This window comes from Poromitra crassiceps, assembly GCF_964638095.1.
Source record: "Poromitra crassiceps genome assembly, chromosome: 1".
Lineage (NCBI taxonomy): Eukaryota > Metazoa > Chordata > Actinopteri > Beryciformes > Melamphaidae > Poromitra > Poromitra crassiceps.
Window position 1 is genome coordinate 89159129 of NC_139623.1, and position 6599 is coordinate 89165727.

Here is a 6599-nt window from a genome sequence, read left to right on the forward strand (position 1 = left end):
AGGAAGAGCCGGACTTTGATGAAGACAAATTTACAATCTAACGCCTACAAGGGATCAGCCGAGCAGCATTTTCCTAAACAAACCGCATCACTGGGTGGCAACGGCAATGGAACCCTATGGAGCGTGAGCTTTGGGAGGCTTGAGTGTCCGACTCTAAACTGTGACAGTTCACACAACTTTAACACGACATGCATATAGGCCTACATCAAACTCTGTTCTGCTCTCATTCAGAATGTCAAAACCCTAAAAAAAAGCATAGTATACCTTTAATGCCTTGCTCAAAGTCTCCTGAACAACTGTTTTTTTAGGGAGGCAAGAGAGATTCTCATTACTAATGTTCCTAAACCTGTTGTTATCATGGCATGGTATTCAAACTTTCAGGTCACAAACCCACTTCTCTAAACACCAGGCTTTCTGTCTCAGTCAATATTAACACCCACTCGACTCACACACCACAACGCACACAGCAGGTGAAGTGAAGCGCTCTCCAGCTCGGCTGAGACATGCTGATCTCTGGTTTTGGCCATTTCATTAGGCCAGCAGTGAGGATTACTGACCTGATTGCCTCACTGGCCGCTCGCTTGGACACAAATGCACCATTACAGAGTGTGACCTAACCCCCTGCAGCACCGTTACAGAGTGTGACCTTCCCCCCTGCAGCACTCTCATTCCAACAACCTAATTTTTTTGATGTGGATTAACTGGAATCACAGCAAGTGGAGATGAATTTGACTCCTCCTAAATCACATTGAGAATAAACTTGTTTTAGCTGAATGTGAAATGGACCAGACAATGTTTTACTTGGACACACACACACACACACACACACACACACACACACACACACACACACACACACACACACACACACACACACACACACACACACACACACACACACACACACACACACACACACACACACACACACACACACACACACACACACACACACACACGTGCGCACACACACACAACCCCATTTTTTCACCTCCTCCTCACAAGTGATTCCTGTGACATAACTGCTTTTGGTAGCTTGTACCTATATTTCATAGCTGCACCGTCACCACTAGAGGGAGATAAAGCATCAAGACGTGTTTTTTATTAAGCAATTATGGTACAATTTCCTATGCTGTGCCATAGGTAAGAAGTGATACAAACAAAAAAGAAAACTTCCCCAATAAAAAGGAACAGGGAGGGTTGCAAAGGAACTGATTTTCAAGGAGAATTATTGAGAAACGAGAACTATAGACAGACTTTATGAAGGAGGAACCGTGAAGGTGTACATGCAAACCCTTGCCTTTGTATTGGGTCTTTAAAAAAGAGTAATGGGCCTTTATGTCTGTGTTTATGGGGGGAGGAGGTGTCTATTATCAACCCTGTTTTGTTTTTGTTTTTTCTTTCTCTTTTTGTCTCTTCTTTTGTCACACATGTTAATTATTTTGAGAAAAGCAAATGAAAGTATGCATTACAAAGATGTGAACTTATACATGAGATAGAAATAGAGAGATATATAGAGATACAGTATGGAATAGATATACTGTACATATTTACAGAGGTCAATTATTTAAAGCGTTATCATACATATTATCATACACATATCCAAAACACATCTGTCACCTTTCTATGAAGTGACATTCACTGACACTCATCTAATAATAATATAATAATATTAATAATAATAGCCAGGGCACCGGGGTTACACCCCTACTCTTGCAAAGAGTGCCGATTGGATCTTTAATGACCACATGAGAGTCAGGAGCTCGGTTTAATGTTTTATCCTAAGCTCAGTGCTCAATCACAGGACAGAGTCCCTGTCTGTGCCCTGGAGCATTGGGGTCTAGATGTGGTTATTATTTATTTATTTATTATTTATTTATTTATTTATTTGTGTTATAATTTATTCAATTATTTAAAGCGCTATCATACATATTATCATACACATATCTAAAACACATCTGTCACCTTTCTATGAAGTGACATTCACTGACACTCAAATAATAATAATATAATAATATGAATAATAATAGCCAGGGCACCAGGGTTACACCCCTACTCTTGCAAAGAGTGCCGATTGGATCTTTAATGACCACAGAGAGTCAGGAGCTTGGTTTAATGTCACATCCGAAGCTCAGTGCTCAATCACAGGACAGTCTGTGCCCTGGAACATTGGGGTCTAGATGTGGTTTATGGTCCCCATATTGTTAGAGTTGATCTCAAATTTCTGACCTATATTTTTCTCTTACTTGGTGGGCTGTGAAGGTATTGCAAGTGTGTGTGTGTGTGTGTGTGTGTGTGTGTGTGTGTGTGTGTGTGTGTGTGTGTGTGTGTGTGTGTGTGTGTGTGTGTGGGAAGGGGGGGGGGGCGGGGAATTGTTATTATCTATGAGAATGCATTTCTCCCGAAACACCCAATGAACCCAGGTAATATCACTGATGATGTGTGCATCAGAAGTTGATGTATGTCACAAGCTTTTGCCTGGAACAACCAGTGACTACCAGGAACAGGCTGGTTGATGACCAAGAACAGAGTGGTGACAGCTGGAGAGACAGCAGACAGCCCGGAAAGACAGCATCGGGGCAGTGAGGGTTAGCAGCCCGACTTGCATCTTCTGAGAGGAAGAGAAGAACCCGTACAAATCAACATACGAAAAAATACCCCCAGGGATTCCTGAGAGGGGGGGGAGAATGCGAATCCCACCCGGACAGACCAAAGGAAACACATTGCAATGGAAATATGACAATGATTATGGAATACATATGTGGCAAGATATGCAAGAACCAGCATGGTCTGAGGATCCACCACGCCAAGATGAAATGCGTGCAGAAGGTGCTAGTGTCACAGCACTCAGGAACTACTCCTGGTGAGACGCAGGAGGAGCCAGGCCCGGACTCACCCCACAGCACCCGGAGTCTCCAGGTGATGCAAGCACCAGACCCACGCAGAGCATCAGAACATCACCGGGTGAAGTGGCCCCAAGCTAACAAGGAGAAGGAGTGGCTGCAGTTCGACATACAGTAGATGCCGATTCCATCTTGGAAGCAACAGCCAAGGGTGAAGCTGATCGACGCCTCCAGACAATGACCACTATCATCGTCAGCCTAGCAGTGGAGAGGTTCGGGCTGGAGGAGATGAGAGCAACAAAACTCCCCTACATCATGAACAACAGAGCGAGCAAGATCCACCAGCTCAGGCAGGAACTCAAGAGCTTGAGGCGGCAGTACAAGGAGGGGAGGGAGGAGGAGAGGGTACCTATTGCAGAGCTGTGTAGCATCATCTGCAAGAAGCTCACAACCTTGAGGAGAACAGAGTGGCACAGCAGGAGGAGGAAGGAGAGGGCAAGGAAGCGAGCTGCCTTTCTAGCAAACCCATTTGGGTTCACAAAACAGCTGCTAGGGCAGAAGCGCAGTGGCCAATTCACCTGCTCTAGCGGAGATTGACCACCATCTCAGATACACCTTCAGTGATGACTCTAGGGAGCAAGATCTGGGTCACTGCAAGTCCTTGATTGATCCACCTGCACCAACTTTGGAGTTCGATGGGAAGGAGCCCAGTTGGAAGGAGGTCCAGGAGGTGGTCAAGCAGGCAAGAGCAAGCTCAGCCCCAGGGCCAAGTGGGGTACCTTACAAGGTATATAAGAACTTCCCAAAGTTACTTGACAGGCTCTGGACGATCCTGAAGGTGATCTGGAGGAGGGGCAAGGTAGTGTGATGGAAAAATTGCTGAAATGCCCTGCTGATCCATCAATAATGAGATATCCGTATCAAGTGTATTTAGGAGGTTTTATTCTACATTAACATCTGTGCACAGAGTCTCTTCCCGACCACGTTGTCAGATAAGAGCCACGAGTCATCATTACAACTCATCATATACTGAAACTATGACACCCGCCCCCCACCTTAGGGGGGTAGTACTTTTCCACTTCATACAACCTCTCTCCAACTCAGTACATTCCCATGATGTCAGTAGTCAATCTGATGTTCACAAGACATAACACTCCACGTCTACCCACCCAAAGCAAGATACATGTTCTCCCTGTACAGGAATATTCTGCAATGATGAAGAACATAGTTCACAAAATACATCTTAGAAGGGCCATAGTTCATAAGCACTCAATCAATAAGCACTCAATCAATAATTTGCTATCACAGTAGCCCATCAGTGGAGGCATGCAGAAGGGGTATGGATTCCAAAGGAGGAAGAGTCATGGAACATCGATCAGTTCAGAACCATCTCACTGCTCAGTGTTGAGGGGAAAATATTCTTCAGAATTGTTGCCAGACGCCTGACAGATTACCTCCTGAGGAACTCCTACATCGATACCTCGGTCCAGAAAGGAGGGATCCCAAATGTACCGGGGTGTCTAGAGCACACATGTGTGGTCACCCAGCTAATCAGGGAAGCCCGGGGGAACAAGGGGGGCCTGGTTGTGCTGTGGCTGGACCTAGCCAACGCCTATGGGTCCATACCCCACAAGCTTGTTGAAGAAGTACTGAAACTGCACCATATCCCAGGCAAGTTCAGTGACCTCATTTTGGACTATTACAACAGCTTCAGTCTGAGAGTCTCTTCTGGGTCAACCACCTCAGAATGGCACAAGCTTAAGAAAGGGATTATCACCGGATGTACCATTTCTGCGATACTTTTTGCACTCGCCATGAACATGCTGGTGAAGTCTGCTGAGGTTCAGTGCAGAGGGCCCCTCACCAAGTCTGGAGTCCGACAGCTGCCCATCCGGGCCTTCATGAATGACCTGACAGTGACAACTACATGTCCCAGGGAGCAGGTGAATCCTGAATGCCTCGAGGAGCTGATCACCTGGGCTCACATGAATTTCAAGCCGGTGAAGTTGAGATCTCTAGTGCTAAAGGGAAAGCCATCGACAAGTTCCACTTTGCACTTGGCAGGCCTGGATCTACCAACATAGCATCCTCCCACAGATTCTCTGGCCCCTCTATGACTATGAGGTCCCAATATCCACAGTGGAGGGCTTTGAGAGGAGGGTCAGTAGGTTCCTACGGAAGTGGCTCGGACTACCTCAGAGCCTGAGCAGCATTGCTCTGTACGGGCAGAACAACAAGCTGAAGCTCCCTTTCAGCAGCCTGAATGAAGAGTTAATGGTGACCCGTACTAGGGAGGTGCTGCAATACCAGGAGTCCTGCGACCCAAAAGTCTCCCAGGCTGGGATTGAGGTCAGGACAGGATGGAAGTGGAGGGCAGCAGAGGCCATTGATGTCGCCGAGTCACGGCTAAGGCACAGGGTGCTGGTATGGACAGTGTCTCATGGAAGAGCTGGCCTGGGTAGCAGGAAAACACCTTGCTATGTCAAGGCACAGGGGAAGGACAAGAGGTCGCTGGTCCAAGATGAGGTGCGAGCATCAGTCGAAGAGCAGCAAACAAGCAGAATGGTTGGAATGCGGCAGCAGGGAGCCTGGACAAGATGGGAGCAAGCGGTGGAGGGCAAAGTCTCGTGGACCGAGCTTTGGTAAACTGAGCCCCACCGAATAAAAATCTTAATCCAGGCTGTCTATGGCGTTTTGCCAAGCCCATCCAACTTGTTTTCCTGGGGTAAAGTGGAGTCACCAGCTTGCCCTCTGTGCCTGAAGAGAGGGACCCTGGAGCACATCCTCAGCTGCTGTTCAAAAGCTCTGGGTGAGGGGCGCTACCGCTGGTGCCATGACCAAGTCCTAAAGGCCATAGCGGACACCATCTGCAGTGGGATTAACCACTGCAAGCGTCTCCGCCCAGTGAAGAAATCCATCGCTTTTGTCAGAGCTGGGGAGAAGCCTACATCAGCTGCCAGGACCAACTCCTCTGGCCTGCTAGCAACAGCGCAGGTTTGGGAGCTGAAAGTTGATCTGGGGAAGCAACTGAAGTTCCCAGAAACTGTTGCCATAACAACGCTACAGCCAGACATAGTGCTGATCTCGGAAACCTCCAAGCAGGTAATTCTCTTGGAACTCACCGTGCCGTGGGAGGACCGCATCGAGGAGGCCAACGAGAGGAAGAGGGCAAAGTACACCGAGCTGGTGGAAAAATGGCGGAGCAACGGGTGGCGATCAAGGTGTGAGCCCATTGAGGTGGGATGCAGAGGGTTAGTAGGCCAGTCCCTATGCAGGGCCTATAACATGCTGGGCATCACAGGGGTCAGTAGGCGAAGGGCCATCAAGTTGGTCACAGAGGCAGCAGAGGTTGCTTCAAGGTGGCTGTGGATCAGGAGAGGAGAGCCGTGGGTGCAGTAGAGCTACCTGGACATAAGCCGGGGCTTGATCAACCCCAGCTGGGTCGCCTGGGTGAGGGTGTCTGATTGTTGAAAGACCCGAAACACCGAATGACCCCAGGTAATATCACTGATGATGTGTCCAGGTGCATCAGAAGTTGATGTATGTCACAAGCTCCATTGTTGAATGATGCCATTATTTATTTTGTTATCAATTATTCATTAATTAGCCTATTACAGACAGCCCCTCTTCTGATTTATGTGTGGTGCTGATGGACAGCTCCTTTTATTGTTAAAATAAAAAGTGCTCTGAGAACACATGATTTTGCCTCCATACTGTTTATGGTTGGATGTGGGCCACGGACATTTTTGAGATTTT